We start from the raw sequence: 21,229 nt of genomic DNA, 5'->3' as shown, positions 1-21,229 counted from the left end.
TTCTCACCAAAACACCGAAGTCAGCCAGGGGCAGCATTTGGGCTCAATTATGTATTTCCAAACATCCAACTCCAGAAGTGGGAGGAGGGAGACAGGCAGCCAGGGTTGTTTTTGTGGATGATGCAGTTACTGACCTAAATTTCATATTGGGGGAAGAATTTTTTAAAAAAGAGGAAGAACTGCCGCAGGTGACGCTGACACGCTGGAGAAAGTGCTGAGATGAAATGCCTGACTGGGGTCTTTGAAAATATTGTCTGTTTTAATTGGACATTTCTCTTCAGAACTAGCTGGTGGCAGGCCCATCACGGGTGGCTTTTAATCAGTGCATCTCCACACTGAAGAAAGAGCACTGGGGCGGGGGCCAAGGGGGGGAGATGTGATTCCAATTTGAAATATGATAATTTAGGAGAAGGACTTTATTTAAAACAACATTTCCAGGCTCCTTCTGCTTTGTGCCTTTGTGAGTAGATTTTTCAAAGGAGAGAGAAACTCTTCTTCTCTTGAAGCAACAGCCCAGAGTGATCTTCTGGCCCACTTTCTCTCTTTTTTTTTTTTCAGAATATATGTGTGTGTGGGTGTCCTTCCTTTCTAAGGTTCCCAGCAGCAGAGTTCACTGTTCCTGGCCCAAGGGGTAGTGTAGAGATGTGACAGAGAGGTGCCTGACGCTCAGGGTGAACAGGAGGGGCCAGGCCTTGTCACTGCAGGGGCTAGGCAGGAGCAGAACAGCCATTGGCCTGGGACTCGGACCCTGGGACTCACAGCCAGGCCTGTGCCTTCCCCCTTTAACCTCAGGATAGAGAATCTCTAACCAGATGGGGGACCAGGGTTGCCCCTACATTCATTCATTCACTCGACAAATGTTGGTTGGACAGAGCTACTCATGGTCAAGCACTGGAAGTCTCACCTTATCGCGTTAAGGGCTCCATTTCTGGCCTTAGTCAGAGGTCTAGGTCCTAAGTTCATCTTGGGACCACCCTGGAGCCGATGCAAACATTTGGGAAGGTCTCAGGTCCAACAGTGGTACCTGGAGCTCATGAGCACCCAGCCATGGAGCACCCTGTGGACCACTCACATCCTGAGGGCAGCCTCAGAGCCATTTGAGATTGAGAGACAGTTGTAGGGAGAGGTAAGAAGGGAGAAGGGAGAGATGTGGGATGGAGAGAGCACAGGCTATTAGCTACAGAGTCCAACCAACTCTCCGAGAGACTCTTTCAAGCCTGTTCCTGCAGCTCAATCTGAAAGCGGTGGGGAAGGGGGGAATGGCTACGTATCTCTGGATTTCTCATTTCTGATTTAAGTATACTCAAGCCTGATTCATTCAATAGTTACTTGATAAGCACCCATGGTGTGTCCGGGACTGCACCAGGCTTGGCGGGACCTGTCCTTAAGGGGCTTACAGAGTAGTCAGTAGAACAGTTAGTCCTTGTGCCAACACATTTTTATCGAATGTTCCCTTTGATCCAGGCCTGTGCTGGCTGATGGGCATATATCAACACAAAAACAGGCTTTCTGCCTTGAATTGAAGGTCTCTACATTCTTTTTTGTTTTTTTTTACATTGAAGTGTGGTTGATTTACAATGTTGTGTTAGTTTCAGATGTACAGTAAGGTGATTCAGATATATATATATATATATATATATATATACTCTTTTTCAGATTCTTTTCCCTTATAGATTATTACAAAATATTGAGTGTAGTTCCCTGTGCTATACAGTAGGTCCTTGTTGGTTACCTATTTTATCTATAGTAGTATGTACATGTTAATCCCAAACTCCTAAATCATCCCTCCTCCCTGAAGGTCTCTACATTCTGTTGTGGGAGGGAGACACTGACAGTAAGCATGTAAATAAATAAATAGCACATAACAAGAAACAAGAGAATTTCAGGTAGATAAGTGCTAAGAAGAAAAAGTATGTGTTAGAGAGAGAGCGACTGGGGTGGGCTCTGCATTAGACAAGAAGGTGGAGGAGGGCCTCTCCAGGCAGGTGACAATAAAGCTGAGAGATGGGAAGGTGCAGCCAGGAGGGTACCGGTGGGATTAGGTACATGGAAGAGCCAGGACAAAGGCCAAAAAGCAACCCATTCAGCATGTTTGAGGGGCAGCAAGAAGGTGAATGTGGCTGGAGCAAAGTGAATAAGGGGAAGCATGCAGAAATGACAGCAAAGTGGGAGACAGTGGTCGGCTTATGGAGAGCCTGGATTTTATTCCATGTATGATCCCATCAAGAAGTCGGTGGTATATGTCTCTTCGCCTTGAATCTGGCTGCCTGACCAGTAGAATTCAGATGTGATGCTTAAGAGACTGGGAGCTTCTACTTCCTGTCCCTTAGAAACTTACCCTTGGAACCCAAGCTGCAAGGAAATCCTAACAGCTCCTTGGAGAGGCCCATGCATAGAGGAACAAGAGCTCCAACTGAGCTCTCAGAACAACAGGCAGTATCAACAAGTGAGCTGTGGGAGTGGGCCATTCAAGAAGCAGACCCTGCTCAGTCTCCCAAGGCAATAGAAATAAAAGCAAAAATAAATAAATGGGACCTAATCAAACTCACAAGCTTTTGCACAGCAAAGGAAACCATAAACAAAATGAAAAGACAACCTACAGTCTGGGAGAAAATATTTGCCAATGATGTGACTGAAAAGGGCTTAATCTCCAAAATATACAAACAGCTCATCTAACTCAATAACAAGAAAATGAACAACCCAATTGAGAAATGGGCAGAAGACCTAAATACATTTTACCAAAGATGACATACAGGTGGCCAACAGGCACGTGAGAATATGCTCATCATTGCTAATTATTAGAGAAATGTAAATCAAAACTGCAATGAGGTATCACCTCACACCAGTCAGAATGGCCATCATGAAAAAGTCTACAAATAACAAATGCTGGAGAGGGTATGGAGAAAAACGGAACCCTCCTACACTGTTGGTGGAGAACAATATGGAGGTTCCTTAAAAAGCTAGAAGTAGAGTTGCCACATGACCCAGCAATCCCACTCTTGGGCATATACCCTGAGAAAACTATAATTCAAAAACAAACATGCACCCTTCTGTTTATAGCAGCACAATTTACAATAGCCAAGGCATGGAAGCAACCTAAACGTCCATCAGCAGATGAATGGATAAAGAAGATGTGGTACATATATACAATGGACTACTACTCAACCATGAAAAAGAATGAAATAATGATATTTGCAGCAACATGGATGGACTTAGAGATTGTCATACTAAGTGAATTAAGTCAGACAGAGAAAAACAAATATCATATGATATCACTTATATGTGGAATCTAAAATATGACACAAATGAGCCTACCTATAAAACAGAAACAGACTCACAGACATAGAGAAGAGACTTGTGGTTGCCAAGTGGGGAGGGGCAGTAGGGGAAGGATAGATTGGGAGTTTGGGTTTAGCAAATGCAAACTATTATATGTAGAATGGATAAACAACAAGGTCATACTGTATAGCACAGGGAACTATATTGAATATCCTGGGATAAACCATAATGGAAAAGAATATGAAAGAATGTATATATATATATATATATATATATATGTATAACTGAATCACTTTGCTGTACAGCAGAAATGAACACAACATTGTAAATCAACGATACTTGAATAAAATAAATTAAAAAAAAGAAGAAGTGGACCCTCCACCCCAGTCAGGCGCCCAGCTGACCCCACATGGAGCAGAGAAGCATTGTTCCTATGAGCCATGTGCTAATTGACCACTCATGAGCAAAATTAATGATTGCTGCTGTTCAATCCACTAAGTTTTGGGGTGGTTTGTTATGTAACAATAGATAACCCAAACAGAAGGGAAACCAATAGAGCAGGAGTTTCTCAGCAAAGTTTTTCTGTAAAAGGTTAGATGGTAAATATTGGGGGTCTAGCAGATCAAAGGGTCTCTGTGGCAACTACTCAGCTCTGAGGTTGCAGTGCAAAAGCAGTCATTGACAATACATAAATAAATGAGCACGGCTGTGTTTCGATAAAACTTTATTTACAAAAACACGTGCAGCACCACTCAGCCAACAAGTTGTAAATTGTCAGCTTTGACAATAGAGGGTTTTAAGCAGCAGAGTGATATGTTCTCATTTATACCTAGAAAGCTGCTTCTGACTGCCACATGCAGGATGGACTGTAAAGGAACAAAAGCAGAAGTGAGGCTATCACCAGGTGAGAGAGGATGAAGGCTTCGCTAGTAGTAATGGGGGATCTCTGTTGGAGGTGGCACTGAGAGCTACCAAGATAGCTAATAGCCAATTGATCATTGCTTTGAGAGAAGTATGCAAAAGGAAGCTATGGGAACTCAGAACATGAGCACCCACTCTGAGGATGAGGGTGGGCTTCCCGGAAGAGGCAACTGCTGATTAGAAACTAGTCAGGGGAAGAATTATCTTCCACATGAACAGAGCAGAATAGCAGTTCATGATGGCTAAGCTTCAGGGAGTCGGGAGCTTCAGAAATAAGAGATAATAGGAGGTAAAGACTCTAGAGAGTGGGCAGGGGCCAGATCTTGAGAGATCAGGGGGCCATCCCCTGCAAGATCAAAGGTGAACCAGCCTGCTGAGACTCACCTGTGCTTTTCTAGGGCTTCTTCCTAACCATTCCTTCCAATGGTTCCCAAGGCCACACTTCCCAAGGCTCACACTTCCCACTGTGAGTTTTGAAGCTCTCCCCTATGATGAGAGCTCAGATTTGTCATCAGGAGCTTCGGCTGTACATGGAGGCCAGGTTCTGTTTGTGGCACCTGGCATGTAACGGCCAGATCGCAGGTCCCTCTGAACTTCAGTTTCCTCATTAGTAAAATGATGATGACGATGACCTTATAGAGCAGTTATGAAGACCAAATGGGAAAAGAGTATGAAAATGCTTTGCAAATGCCACAGAAATGCCAGGGTTTGTTAGAATGACAATGTTGATTATTAAAACTCAGCAATCTGCCTGTCTTACAGGTTTCTTTTGTTGTTTATTTCTTCCCACCACCCTCGCAACCCTTCCTCCTAATGGTTTTTCTGAGTTTGGGGGAGACCTCTTTGTTTCTTGCTCCAAAGTTCTATGGGGGTATGGCCACCACTTTCCTGCTGAGAAGAAAGCCCTGTCAGCTTTGTTCACTTCCCCAAGATGCCCAGGAACCAGCTTGGATGTTTCTCAAGCAGCCTTGGAGGCACATGCTGCAAGCTCCCTGGCCCAAGAAACAGTCCCCACTGTGCCTTCTCGGTGCCCCTTGGAGCCTTGCTTCTCCTGCAGCCAGCCTATCAATATGTCCTCCTGCTCTGGGCTCAGAGAAAGTGCTTTTCCCCGAGATGAGTAAACATGGCCTTTGACTTGCTCTGCAGAGCTCTCCAGGCCTCCTCCTCTTGTTCCTTTTTACTGGCAGCATTTCAGAGAACATTTCAGAAGGCCAGCATGAGTGCAGTATTTCAGTCTCGTGGCTCAGTGAGCCATGGGGCTTGACCATCCACCTGAGGCAATCTAGCCCTCAGTGTCACTCCACAACCTGCAGATGTTCCAGCTCAGCTCAGGGCTACAGTCCTGAGTTCAGTGCAGGCTCCAGTCTTCAAGTCTGTGTCACTGCACAGTGTCTGGGACAGCAGTTCATGTGGACTGTAATGTGAATGACACCTCTTGGGGTTGACAGTGCACAACCTGTGCAGCTGTCCGTGATGGCCCTACTTACTTATTCTTAACAATGGGTTCTATGGTAACCAGCAGAGCTCAGAATCTCATTGCTCTTTTGAACAGGCCAGGCCTTCAGAGTTTGGCAATTGAATGCTTCCAGTGGAGGAGAAGGCATGGGCTTTGGAGTCAGCCTGACATGGGTGCTAATCCCAGAACTTGTGCTTATAAGCTAAGAAACATAGACAACCTCTTCAAACTTCAGTTTGCTCATGTGCAAATAATAATACTTAATGGAATCATTGTGAGAATGAGCATTTTACAAACAAAGCACATTTTATAAATGAAAGGACACAGAGATGGAGAACTGGCTTGAACTCAGCTGTTGACACCAAGTGGCATATGATAGGCACCCAATAAATGCTTGATTAATTGAGGAATCACACTAACAACAAGCTTTCGTGTGGTGATTCAGTGGGAATTTTATTTTATTTCTGTAATTTTTAATGTTTTCCAAATTTCTGACCATGAGTATGAATTAGTTTTTTAATTAAAAAATCCAATAAACATTAACAATAAGTACAAGCAAAAGGGCAAGAGAACTTAACAATGATCAGAGATGAATTTGACCGTAAGAATTATATGCAAATTAGGAAACTGCAAGTACTGTGGGGTTCTCCTTTGTTGAACTTTGGAGCAAGTTCTTATGATTTTCCTATTTCCTATCTCCGCAGAGAAGCTTACTCTTTAGTGGAAAGAAAGCCCTATAAATCAAAATGTGTGATAAGGATAAAATAACTAGGAATAAATCTAACTAAGGAGGTAAAAGACCTATACTCAGAAAAATGTAAGACACTAATGAAAGAAACTGAAGATGACACAAACAGAAAGATATACCATGTTCATGGATTGGAAAAATTAATATTATTAAAATGACCATACTTCCCAAAGTAATCTACAGATTCAATGAACTCCCTATCAAAATACCAATGGCATTTTTCACAGAACTAGAACAAATAATTCTAAAATTTGTGTGGAAATACAAAGACCCTGAATAATCAAAACAACCTTGAGAAAGAACAGAGCTGGAAGTATCATGCTCCCTGACTTCAGACTATGCTACAAAACTATAGTCATCCAAACTGTATGGTACTGACACAAAAACAGACACATGGGTCATGGAACAGAATAAAAAGCCCAGAAATAAACCCATGCACTTATGGTCAATTAACAAGAGTATGCAAAGGAGAAAAGACAATCTCTTCAATAAGTAGTGCTGGGAAAACTAGACAGCTACATGTAAAAGAATGAAATTAGAGGATTCTTTTTTTTTTCTTGGCTGCACTGCATGGCTTGTGGGATTTTAGTTCCCCAACCAGGGATTGAACCCAGGCATTTGGCAGTGAAAGGGTGGAGTCCTAACAACTGGACTGCCAGGGGATTCCTGAGATTAGAATATTCTTTAACACTGTATACAAAAATAAACTCAAGATGGATTAAAAACCTAAATGTAAGACCAGAAACCATAACACTCCTAGAAGAAAACATAGGCAAGAACACTCTTTGACATGAATCACAGCAATATTCTTTTGGATCTGTCTCCTAGGGCAAAGGAAACAAAAGCAAAAATAAACAAATGGGACCTAATTCAACTTAAAAGCTTTTGCACAGCAAAGGAAACCATTGCCAAAATGAAAGAACAACCTGAGTGGGAGAAAATATTTGCAAATTATATGACTGATAAGGGGTTCATATCCAATATATATAAATAGCTCTTACAAATCAATGTCAATAAAACAACCTGATTTTAAAAGTGGGCTGAAGCCCTGAATAGACATTTTCCCAAAGAAGACAGGTGCCAACATGCACATGACAAGATGCTCAACATCACTAACCATCAGAGAAATGCAAATCAAAACCACAGTGAGATATTACCTCACACCTGTCAGAATGGCTATTATCAAAAAAACCACAAATAAAAAATGTTGATAAGTATGTGGAGATAAAGGAACCCTCGTACACTGTTGGTGGGCATGTAAATTGGTGCAGCCACTATGGAAAACAGTATGGAGCTTTCTCAAAAGCTAAAAATAGAACTACCATATGACCCAGCAATTCCACTCCTGGGTATGTATCCAAAAAAGCCAAAAACATTAATTTGAAAAGATACATGCATCCCAATGTTCATAGTAGCATTATTTACAATTCCCATAATATGGAAGCAACCTAAGTGTTCATAAACAGACAAATGGATAAAGAAGATGTGGTATATATACGCAATGGAATATTACTCAGCCACAGAAAGGAATTTGCAACAACATGGATGGACTTGGAGGGTACTATGCTAAGTGAAATAAGTCAGACAGAGAAAGACAAACACTGTATGTTATTACTTAAATGTGGAATCTAAAAATAAAACAAACAAAAATATAACAGAACAGAAACTGAGAGTTTCCCTGGTGGCACAGTGGTTGAGAGTCCGCCTGCCAATGCAGGGGACGCGGGTTAGTGCCCCAGTCCAGGAAGATCCCACATGCCACGGAGCGGCTGGGCCTGTGAGCCATGGCCGCTGAGCCTGTGCGTCCAGAGCCTGTGCTCCGCAACGGAAGAGGCCACAACAGTGAGAGGCCTGCATACCGCAAACAAACAAACAAACAAACAAAAAACAGAAACTGACTCACAGATATAGAGAACAACTGTGGTTACCAGTGGGAAGAGGGAAGGGGGAGGGTCAAGGTAAGGGTAAAGGACTAAGAGATACAAAGGACTAAGAGATACTATTGTGTATAAAATAAATAAACTACAAGGATATATTGTACAACACAGGGAATATAGCCAATATTTTATAATAACTTTAAATGGAGTATAATCTATAAAAATTTTGAATCTTTATGTAGTAAACCTGAAACTAATGTAATATTATAAATCAACTATATTCAAAAATGTTTAAAAAGAATAGAAACAAAGTATATGACAAGGGCAGTGACTGTGAAAGGTAAGGGGACAGAGGAGAGGTCCTGACCTGGCCTGAGAAGCTGAGGGTTGTTGAGTCAGAAAAGACCCCAAGAGCAATCACACTTGAGCTAAGCCTTGATGAGTGACCAGGAATTATCCAGACGGAGAAGGAGGAGCAAAATGCTCTGGGCATGCAGTGGCAGGACACTTGGCTTTCTGATCCTGGGCAAGTCACTAACCTCGCTTGATCTCGGCCTTTCTGTGAAGTGAGATGGTCGGACCAGCTCTCTGGGTCTGAATCCTGGTTACACGTGAGAATTGTCTGGGGCACTTAAAACAGTGCCAAAGCCCAAGCCCCACCTCGAATCAATTAAATCAAAATCAATAGGGGTAGAAATCAAGTGACAATATTTTGAAAGGACCATGTAATTATGAAGTGCAGCCAGGACTGTGGGCCACCGGAGCAGAAGGTCACTAAATTGTTTTCTGAGTTTTTCTCTTTCAGGTTGAGATAAGCCTGATACAGCTTTCCCTTTCAATTTTTTTTTCACTAATAAAAATTTAACATTATAAGATACTGTAAAAGGGAATATATGTGCATTTCAAAGAGGTAAATCAATCTTGGAATGGCATCAAAGCACGAAGACAAGTCAAAATAGAGACTTTCTAACAACACATTTATATGCTCCCCAGAGACATTTGAAAAAAAAAAATTATGCATCTACCTTACCCTAAAGTGTTGAAATAAATAATGCAGCTTTTCCTAAGTTCAAAAAAAAATTTTTAATGGTATAAAACAAAAAAACATCAAATTGATTTTTTTCTTTTTTTTTTAACCATTCACAATTAAAGTGGAAAGAGAGTGGTGGGAGAGAAAAACCAACAAGAAGGGTGCTGTTTTCACACTAGTAGTTCATTGGTACAGTCAGTTATATGACAGACGATGTAAGCCTGCTCATTCAGGAACATAAATGGATGGAACTTTCGCTCCAGACCACTTATTTCAAGTTTACATTGGTCTCTTACTTGACTTGGAAGGTCATTTATCAAACCCAGAGCAATAAGCCATGGTGCCCATCACAGTGACCAGGCCCACCTCAAATGGGCCAATGGGAGAAAGAGCTGTGTTTAGTTTGCTAGGGCTGCCATGCAAATACCACAAACTGAGTGACTTAACAGAAATTTACTCTCTCATAGCTCTGGAGGTTAGAAGTCCCAAATCAAAGGCCTGTGTTCTCTCTGAAGGCTCTAAAAGACAATCTGTTCCATGCCTTTCTCTTGGCTTCTGTCGTTGCTGGCAATCCCTGGCTTTTGCTCACATCACCCTGATCTTTGTCATCACTTAGAGATCTCCCCGTGTGTCATCATGTTGTTTTCCCTCTGTGTGTCAGTTTGTGTCTCTCTTTCTCATATAAGGACACAAGTTATTGGATTAAGGTTCACCCAACAACCTTGATTACATCTACAAAGACCCTATTTCCAAATAAAGTCACCCTTACACGTACTGAGAGTTAAGACTTCAACACATGTTTTTGTGGGGGAGGGGGACACAATTCAACCCATAAAAGTGGCCAACCCGAGCAATTTGGGGAAGGCCTGGGGAAGTTCAGGAAATCGTCAGCGTGAGCAGATGCTGACCTGAAACACCTGGTCCTTTGCATAAACTAATCTAGCAAAATAATGGAACTGACTAGACACGATTTCAGTTTTCACAACAGAAGTGGAGATTAAAACATAAAAATACAAAAACAGCAATAAAAATCTGACCCAGGTTGGTATGTAAAGATCGAAACTTACAAGGTAGATAAATGATGGGAGGATTATGGGAGGAGCATTTTGATTTATGAAAACGTTTTACTACTTAGTCACAGACCAACACTTAGACATCACTTTATACTCTACAAATTACCTTCATATATACTGATGATCTCAGATAATCTCAACAACCCTGTGACTCAGATACTATTAACCCATTTTACTGAGAGATGGAGGAAGCTCCCCTGGAAGTGGGAGACCCAGGGTCCCCTGTACCCCCTAAACCCCTACCCAGGGTCCTGTTAAAAGTAAGCACCCCTCCTTTCACATAATTGAATTCATGGAATGTTGATTTGCAGCTTGTTGGGAACATGTCTACCGTGTAAAATAAAACTTATCTCTGCTGTGGTTACACTAAAGCTCTGTAAAAAAGAATCAGATTCTTTTTTTTTTTTTACATCTTTATTGAAGTATAATTGCTTTACAATGGTGTGTTATACTTCAATTATATTGAAGTATAATTGCTTTACAATGGTGCTTTATAACAGAGTGAATCAGTTATACATATACATATGTTCCCATATCTCTTCCCTCTTGCGTCTCCCTCCCTCCCACCCTCCATATCCCACCCCTCCAGGTGGTCACAAAGCACCGAGCTGATCTCCCTGTGCTATGCGGCTGCTTCCCACTAGCTATCTGTTTTACGTTTGGTAGTGTGTATATATGTCCATGCCTCTCTCTCGCTTTGTCACAGCTTACCCTTCCCCCTCCCCATATCCTCAAGTCCATTCTCTGGATTCTTTAGAGGGGAAAAAAAAGAACCTAAAAAATTTCACTCAGAGCTTGGTGAATTTAGCCCATTCTCCATCAACAGTCTTGGTGAGAGATAGGCCATATCTGTCCTCACCACCACCCACCTCCCTTGGGTGCCCAGGCAATTACCGACTCCTGGTAAAGCAGCAGACAGGTGATTTTCTACTGACATTTGATGGTAAAATTGGCATTGGCCTGGTTTGTTTGCTCTGGTTAATTTAGAAACAGGTCTCATTTGAAAAAAGGATTTCATTAAGTATGAGTTTTCCATTTGGGAAACCAGTAGCACAAATAAGCACCTGTCACAGTTATACTGCTCTTAATTTATTTCCCATATTAACTTCCGCCTTACTCCCTGCCATGAGGGTATCCACCACCCACGTGATAGACACCGAGAGTCACATCACTCTCTAAGTACTGGCCTTCAATAAGATCCCATTGCAACATTAGGCAAATACTTTTTGAACACCCGATATCTCCTAGTGTTGCCTAGGTAGGACATACATAATAAGTAGTAATAAATAAAACGGAGCAAAATCCCTGCTCTCTGATGGAAGGGAAAAGAAATGATAAGCCTACTGAGTAAAGAAGTGGTATACGATATGTCAGTAGGCGATGGTGTCAGGAGAGAATGATAAGTCAATGTAAGGACTTTGGCTTCCACTCTGAGAAATATAAAGGTTTTTGAACAAAGGAGGCCTTAGAGATATTTTTAACAAAGTGACATCATCTGATTTATGTGTTTTATTTTAATAAATTTATTTTTTTTTTAATTTTTATTTTTGGCTAAGTTGGGTCTTTGTTGCTGTGCACGGGTTTTCTCTGGTTGCGGCGAGCGGGGGTTACTCTCCGTTGCGGTGCGTGGGCTTCTCATTGCAGTAGCTTCTCTTGTTGTGGAGCATGGGCTCTAGGTGCTCAGACTTCAGTAGTTGTGGCACGTGGGCTCAGTGGTTGTGGCACACGAGCTCTAGAGTGCAGGCTCAGTAGTCATGGCACATGGGCTTAGTTGCTCCGCGGCATGTGGGATCTTCCCAGACCAGGGCTCGAACCCATGTCCCCTGCATTGGCAGGCGGATTCTTAACCACTGCGCCACCAGGGAAGCCCTGATTTATGTTTTAATAGCATCCTCTGGCTGCTGTTTTGAGAACAGACAGTGGAGGTTGGGAGTGGGTGGCAAGAGTAAAAGAAAGGAAATGTTTAGGAAGCTCCCGTATAATCCACAAGAGAAGCACGATGATCTGGGCCAGGTGCTAGCAATAGGGATGGTGAGAAGTGGCCAAGTTCTGGGTCTATGTTGAAGTTCGAGCTGACAGAAATCTCCTGATAGATTGGACGTGAGGTGTAAGAAAGAAAGGAATCAATGATGACTCAAGGTTTTTGTCTGAAGCAACTAGAAGGATATTGTCATCAACTACGCTGTGAAAGAATGAAAATAGAACAGGTTTGAAGGAGAAGATAAACATTCAGAGACATTTCACGTTTGAGATGTCTGCCAGGTATCCACACGGAGATGTCTGGCAGGCATTGAAATATGGTTGTCTGGAGTTCAAGGGAAGTTGTCAGCACGTAGGGGAGCTGTAAAACCAGGAGACTAGAAAGGACGATCAAGGAGGGTGTAGGTACAAAGGAGAATAAACCCAAGGGGCCCCTGGATGCTCTGACATTCAGAGGCTGGAGAGATGAGGAGGAACCAGCAAAGGAAACTGAGAAGGAGTAACCAGTGAGGAGGGAAGAGAACCAGGTGAGCTTGGTGTCCCAGAAGCCAGGCAAAGAAAGCAGGTCCAGGAAGAAATGTGATCGACTCTGCCCAGTGCTATAGAAGTCTGTGGGTTGCCTCGGATTTAGCAACATGGAGGCCATGGAAGTGCAGATCCTTAACATTAAGTGCTATTCCTAAAGATCTGTGTCCAGAAACTTTGTGAGGATAGCCTCAAGAATCCTCAAATTGGCAAATTCTTCTCTAACATAATTTTCCCCACTGTTTCATTTATTCAAAACCTTTTCTAAAGAAGAATCCCATTCTTAAATTTCTTCAGTCTTCGTCCCTTTTCACCAACTTCAGAAATCACTAGTTCTAGTTGTATGTTCTCTGTTCCATTCTGTTGGTTTTGAACCTGGGTTTGATTCCTGACTTCACTTGCTGGCTATTTATATACTTTCTTTCTTTCTTTTTTTTTTTTGGCTGTGTTGGGTCTTCATTGCTGTGCAAGGGCTTTCTCTAGTTGTGGCCAGTGGGGGCTACTCTTCGTTGCGGTGCACGGGCTTCTCATTGCATTGGCGTCTCTTGTTGCGGAGCACAGGCTCTAGGTGCGCGGGCTTCAGTAGTTGCGGTGCGTGGGCTCAGTAGTTGTGGCACGTGGGTTTAGTTGCTCTGCGGCATGTGGGATCTTCCCAGACTAGGGATCGAACCCATGTCCCCTGCAATGGTAGGCGGATTCTTAACCACTGCTCCACCAGAGAAGTCCCACTGGCTGTTTAAATGTGGGAAAAGTATTTGTCTCAATTTCCTTACCTGTAAAATGGGAATTTTCATAAGAACTCATGGGAGTTTCATTAAGGGTTACATGAAAGTATGTTTGTATAGGGATGAATAGGTAATATTGTAGGTAGGGGTCAACAAGTTTTCATCCCCCCATGAGATTACTGCCTACGTGACCACAAGCAGGGAGAACACGTCACTTGGAAAGGCAAATGCTGGGTGGTTGACTAGATTCTCTCACTAGCTACGAAACGCCTTCTAGAAACCTGCCTCCCAGCATGTATAACACAAACTACAGCCTTGGCAAAATTAGCAAATTCTTATATGTCATGGATGTTTCAATTGCTTGATAGCATTCAAACTCATGGAATTTAAATCTGAAATTAACTAATAAGGGTCAACTACACTAGGTACAGTGGGTGCGTGAAGCAACAAGTAGGAAGAGGTGGTTAGTAATTAATTCTCCTTGAGTGGGTCTTCCTAGAAGTCTCTTACGTTTAGTCTTTTTTTTTTTTTTTGGTTGCACCGGGTCTTAGTTGTGGTAGGTGGGCTCCTTAGTTGCGGCTCACTGGCTCCATTAGTTGCGGCACGTGTGCTCCTTAGTTGCTGCCAGCAGGCTCCTTATTTGTGGCATGTGAACTCTTAGTTGCGGCATGCCTGTGGGATCTAGTTCCCTCACCAGGGATCGAACCCGTGTCCCCTGCATTGGAAGGTGGATTCTTAAGCACTGCGCCACTGGGGAAGTCCCTTGCATTTAGTCTTGATGACTTAAAAAAAAAGATATGCAACACCAAGGGAGCAGCATGTGCATGTGTACAGTCTTTAAAGAGCATGGCTTTTGCAGGTAAATTGTTCAGCAAGAACAGAGCAAAGGGTAAAAGGTCAGGGTGGGAGTGGGGCAATGGGTAATAAGCAAAGAGTTGAGGCTGGAGAAGAAGCCAGTGCCACATCAGTGAGATCCCTGGGTTATGCTAAGTGTGTGAACTTTCCCGAATGGAGATGACTAGAGCTATTGAATTGCTTTTTATAGGAAGTGGCATGGCCAGATTTGTATTTTAGGTCTATCAACTTGGATGGCAGAGTGTAAGACAGTCTAGAGAGGAGAGGACAGTGGGACCAAAGCCAGCTGACATCATTTCCAGTTCCCTCTGTATGACATATTCCATTCCTCTTCAATCTGCATAGACATCATGCAAACTTTCATCTCTTATATACCTGAAAAACTATCCCAGTTTCAAATGTTGTCACTCTATTCTCTTCCAACTCTGTTGTTCTTGTTCTTCCAGGACACCCCTGAGACCACTGATATTATCCTGAAGGATTTCCTTGACCTCATTCATTAGTATTCCAAGGATTTCCCCCAAAGTCCTGAATAATGGTGGCAGTTTCTCCAAAGTCAGTGACGCCATCTGGAGTAATGGATGCCTTCTCCCTAGCAACCCCACATCTCCTAAACATGATGTGCCTGTCACTAGGGACCTGTGGGTGAGGACCAAGGTCCCCCAAAGGACTCTCCTTGGGGTTCGAAGAGTATAATCATCTTGAGATAATTCCTCCCAGAATGAGGTTTTATGGGATACAAAGAACAGCAGATTGAAGTCTGTGTGTCTGCTCAGAAGCCCTGTCCATCTATATGTGCATGCTGGTACCTTCTCTTAGTCCAGAGAGAGACAAAGCTGCTTCTCCCCACCTGCTCCTGCTGCTTTTTCCTCAGCATGCCACTGCTGAAAGCAAGGATGCACTGTCCTTGCCCTCATAAATAGCTTTAGATCCTCTGGACCTTCTATTGAAGGTCTATTCCCTTCATTCTTGCCCCCACCCGCTTCCCACAAAACCTCAGGTATATTCTGACTCTTTCATAATTAGAAAAATGCATGGCCATCTCCAGAGACACCTGAAGCCAACCTACAGTCCCTTCTCTGAGACTCCCTCTGAAGCTGGCAACATCGCCAACAGCCGCTTTGCAGACACGGTCAATCTTGCTGAGATTTGGGGCTTCCCAAGGTTCTTATCACCCAAGAACTTCAATATTTTGTTTCTACTGAATATCTCACGGAAGTGCTACTTTGATGACACATTGTCCTGTTCCCAGAACCTTCTAAATTATATGGAGGAATAGAATTGCCAGGTTGACTTCTAGACGTCCTCTGTCCTCTCTACCTCTGGGCAGGAGAGTAATGGAACAAAGTATTTTGCCAAGAACAATAGCACACAATGCCTGGCAAGTCACAAAATGTGTATTTGCATGGCTAGGAGAACGGCTTGGGAACGCACATAGCAACCTAAGCAATTACAGAGACAGACACATGCTCTCCTCTGAGGATCTGGGTCTGAGCCACACGAGGAATGGAACACAGTTTGTGCATTTCCAGGTAAGCTTAATTTTAAAAAAAAAGGAAGAAAGGAGTCTTTTTCTTTGACTTTTCTTTGACTTTCTCAGAGTGCTGTATCTGAAAAGAAGAAACAGACTATAGGTAAAGACCAAATTCTGGCTAATGTTAAGATTAAATGACTCATCTTGATATTTGCTAGAGGGTCTTACTAATGTACCCAAGAAAAAGGAAATGTAATCAACAACAAACATAGCAAAGTCAACATAATTAAAAGCCAGCAGATTTGTAAATTTTTAAATATACAAGTAGGTTTTGAAGCCAATGGAGAGCGAAGGTTTTGAAGCCAATGGGAGTTGGGAGGAGGGGCTGAACATAATCAAGCTTTCTAGCCGGGGTTCAGACATTCCTGTTCTTTAAATATCTTAAACCTTCTCCTGATACAGCACATGGAACTCATCTGCACTCAAGTATAAATGAGCAGCTACAGCTTAAAATGTGTCTGTTTGTAAACAAGGATCAAAACTTGTAGCTAAAAGTAGACATCCTGAATAATGGTGAGAAGGTATCTGGGGCAGAGTTGGTTCAAAGTTGTGTGAATCAGAAAGCATGAGAGAGGTCGGCCGTGGCTTTGTCCTCCTGGGAACTGGGAGAGGTGAGGCTTGTTTGGAGTTCCCAACTGCATATATTTCCTGAACACCATTTCTTACCTCCCCATTCCCTCATCCTTCTGTTGAATCCTACTGTTCTCTCCTCAAACCCAGCTTGGACATCCCCACCTGCCGTCAACATCACCCTCTCCTTGTGTGACCTCTGAACCTAGAACACATCTCTACGGCCGTACTCTGCACGCTGTTTCATAATTTATCCGTTGACATGCCTGTCCCCTCCACTAGCCCATGAGATCCTCGACAGAGCATAATGCCCACGGGACTGCCACAGAGAAGATGTCCGGAACATACTCATGACTTTGAATTGAATTGAAAATTGGTTGGAGCCCTCAGATCTTTCACGATGGGGTCTGTTCAGGCTTATTTTCTCCGGCAGCCGTTTCTAAAGCAGATTTTTTTTTTTTTACTGTTGAAAACTCACGAAGTTATACCTTTTAGATAAAGGTCAAATGACTCTGGCTTTACCGGTAAACGTCAGAGCAGTAATCTCACACATCCTGAAGCTGACATATTTTATTCCAACCCATTCCAAAACAACTCGTAATTGCTTGGGGAAACTGTTCTTCCTTATTTTTTCCGAACTAGCAGTTAGGGGTTGCATTCAGACGTGAGGAAAGTGGATCTTATCACCAGCCATTGTCCCAGCCCTGCCACCTCCGCCAGATAGCAATTCTCACTTACGAGAACACCCACCCTCTCTGTCCTCACCTGCAACTTAGCCCACCTGGACCTAACCGAGCTCCCTTTCTGGGTCTTACTTTATGTCTCACCCACTCATCTGTATGTTTGTCTTAATGCCTCTTTGGTCCTCTCACATCACCTTGCAAAATGATTAGCACATAGTAGATGTTCAATAAATATTCGTCGATTTTTTTTTGAAAATCAAACCATTCACTTTGCAATTGAAATGATCTTTTCTATCATTGCTAGTGAGAGTGAAGAATTTTCCGTTCACTACCAACAGCCAAAACCTTTTTTCCTTTAAACATAAGCATGACAACATTGCCACTAACATTTATTGAATGTTTACTCTGTGCGCCAGGTCCTATTTTTTTTATTGAAATACAGTTGCTGTACAATGTGATATAAGTTACAGGTATACAATATAGTGATTTACCATTTTTAAAGATTGTACTCCATTTATAGTTATTATAAGATATTGGCTATGTTCCCCATGTTGTACAATACATTATTGTAGCTTATATTATACCTGTATTGGCTGTGAATGCATTGTCTTACTTTTCATAATAACCGGGGCCTAGGGGTTTTATCAGTTTTTTATCGCCATTTGTGATACAGAAAGGGTGACATTTATTCAACATCATGCAGCTAAGAAGTGGAAGAAGCAGAATGTGAACCAAGCTCAGATTCCAAAGCCCATGTATTTTCTACTACACCACCCTTTAATATACATGAATTGAATGCCCCCCAATTCCTTTCTTTCCAATTTGTCACTCTCAGAGGTGCCCTGACTCTTCTTACGTACAAATTGCCCCCGCCAACCTAGAATTTTGAGTAGAAAATGTAAGGATAATTTTTTTTCTAATTCTAAATAATTATATTATCATTGCTAACACCAGCAGCCTTGGTATTCAGAAACTGTGCTAAGACCAATGGGTTATCATCAATATAGTATTTTGAACATTTTACGTAACATGACATTTTCCCATTTGTGTTATATAACAAGTTATTTTTTTTTTCCACTGCCTGGGGAGAAGTTCAATGTCTTCTTGAAAGAGCTGGATCAAACAAGTGAGAATCAAATGGGAACATTTTGCCTCCTTTCCCAATACTGTGGGAATCCCTAATGATGGGATATTTGGAGAGCTTTTCTGAGACAAAGCTGAAGCCTGGCTGTGTTGCCTTTGTGTTCCAGCTGCTGCGTGGAAGGGCCTGGTTTTGTCTTTGTTCTGTAAGAAGGAAAGCAAACACAAGAAACCTACCCTGGGAGATAGCACCGTAGATAGAGGAAAATCTTTGCGGGTGTTTCTCCCTCACCACCGCCATATCCAATCATGGAGCCCTTCTGCTTCCCTGCATCCCCGTTGCCATCATTCTCACCACACCCTTACCCTGGACTATGGCAGTAGCTCTTCATTTGTCTCCTCATTTCCGCTCTTGCCATCCTCTACCTTCAGCCAGTTTCTTACACAGCAGGCAGAGCAATATTTTAAAAACACAAATCTGTATGTGTAACTCTTCTGGTTAAACACCATCAAAGTTTCACACTGCATTTCTTTTAATTAATTTTTTAATTGGAGTATAGTTGATTTACAATGTTGTGTTAGTTTCTGCTGTACAGCAAAGTAAATCAGCCACACATATACATATATCCACTCTCTTCTAGACTCCATTCCTATATAGGTCATTACAGAGCACCGAATAGAGCTCCCTGTACTATACAGTAGGTTCTTTTTTTTTAATTTTATTTTATTTTTATACAGCAGGTTCTTATTAGTTACCTATTTTATACATATTGGTGTATATATGTCAATCCTAATCTCCCAGTTCATCCCACCACCACCACCACCGCTTTCCCCCATTGGTGAAATTTTCTCATTTTTTAAAAATGGGTATAATAATAACTATCTTGAGGGTCCAATATGAGATTAACTATGATAATATAGGTCAAGTATCAAGCATGTCCCTGGGAGCCAGAAGACACTGAATGAAGAGTAGTTATCATAAATTTGTCTGTCCTTGTAGGACATTCTTGGATTTTTTTCTAAGAAATAGCAATTCAGTTCCCATTATGCACGCATAAAACCTCTTTTTACAACATGATCTTAAATGTAGCTTATTGTAGAAACAGCCCATCTGCACATGTTACTCCATATTTTGGAAATAATCACTCTTGCCAACCATAAGGATTACATTCCTGGAAAATGTTATTGTTGGTAAAGATTGTTGCTAGTGAAATCAAGATATAACAAAAACTATGGGTTTAAGGGATAAACAATAAAATAACATTACATGTAATTTTTTTTTAACATCTTTATGGGAGTATAATTGCTTTACATTGTTGTGTTAGTTTCTGCTGTATAACAGCTATACGTATACATATATTCCCATATTACCTCCCGCTTGCGTCTCCCTCCCACCCTCCCCATCCCACCCCTCCAGGCGGTCACAAAGCACCGAGCTGATCTCCCTGTGCTATATGGCTGCTTCCCACTAGCTATCTATTTTACATTTGGCAGTGTACATATGTCCATGCCACTCTCACTTCTTCTTCCCAGCTTACCCTTCCCCATCCCCATGACCTCAAGTCCATTCTCCAAGTCTGTGTTTTTATTCCTGTCCTGCCCCTAGGTTCTTCATGACCATCTTTTTTTTTTTTTTTTTTAGATTCCGTATGTATGTGTTAGCATACGGTACTTGTTTTTCTCTTTCTGACTTACTTCACTTTGTATGACAGACTCTAGGTCCATCCACCTCACTACAAATAACTCAATTTTGTTTCCTTTTATGGCTAATATTCCACTGTATATATGTGCCACATTTTCTTTATCCATTCATCTGCCAATGGACACTTAGGTTGCTTCCATGTCCTAGCTATTGTAAAGTGTGCTGCAGTAAACATTGTGGTACATGACTCTTTTAGAATGATGGTTTTCTTAGGGCATATGCCCAGTAGTGGGATTGCTGGGTCATATGGTAGTTCTATTTTCAGTTTTTTAAGGAACCTCCATAGTTGCTGCATCAATTTCCATTCCCACCAACACTGCAAGAGGGTTCCCTTTTCTCCATACCCTCTCCAGAAATTATTGTTGGTAGATATTTTGATGATGGCCATTCTGACAAGTGTGAGGTGATACCTCATTATAGTTTTGATTTGCATTTCTCTTACTATTAGTGATGTTGAGTATCCTTTCATGTGTATGTTGGCAATCTGTATATCTTCTTTGGAGAAATGTCTATTTAGGTCTTCTGCCCATTTTAGGATTGGGTTGATCGTTTTTTTGATATTGAGCTGCATGAGCCGCTTGTATATTTTGGAGATAAATCCTTTGATAGTTGCTTCATTTGCAAATATTTTCTCCCATTCTGAGGGTTGTCATTGGGTCTTGTTTATGGTTTCCTTTGCTGTGCAAAAGCTTTGAAGTTTCATTAGGTCCCATTTGTTTATTTTTGTTTTTATTTCCTTTTCTCTAGGAGGTGGGTCAGAAAGGATCTTGCTGTGATTTATGTCATAGAGTGTTCTGCCTATGTTTTTCTCTAAGAGTTTGATAGTGTTTGGCATTACATTTAGGTTTTTAATCCATTTTTAGTTTATTTTTGTGTATGGTGTTAGGGAGTGTTCTAATTTCATTCTTTTACATGTAGCTGTCCAGTTTTCCTGGCACCACTTATTGAAGAGACTGTCTTTTCTCCACTGTATATTCTTGCTTCCTTTATCAAAGATAAGGTGACCATAGGTGCATGGGTTTATCTCTGGGCTTTCTATCCTGTTCCATTGATCTATACTTCTGGTTTTGTGCCAGTACCATACTGTCTTGATTACTGTAGCTTTGTAGTATAGTCTGAAGTCAGGGAGCCTGATTCCTCCTGCTCTGTTTTTCTTTCTCAATATGCCTTGGCTATTCGGGATCTTTTGTG

Source organism: Delphinapterus leucas, chromosome 7 (assembly GCF_059928025.1).
Source record: "Delphinapterus leucas isolate spDelLeu-1000000601 "Yukka" chromosome 7, BTC_Dleu_Yukka2, whole genome shotgun sequence".
NCBI classification, from domain to species: Eukaryota; Metazoa; Chordata; class Mammalia; order Artiodactyla; family Monodontidae; genus Delphinapterus; species Delphinapterus leucas.
Note: the sequence above shows the minus strand (reverse complement) of the source record.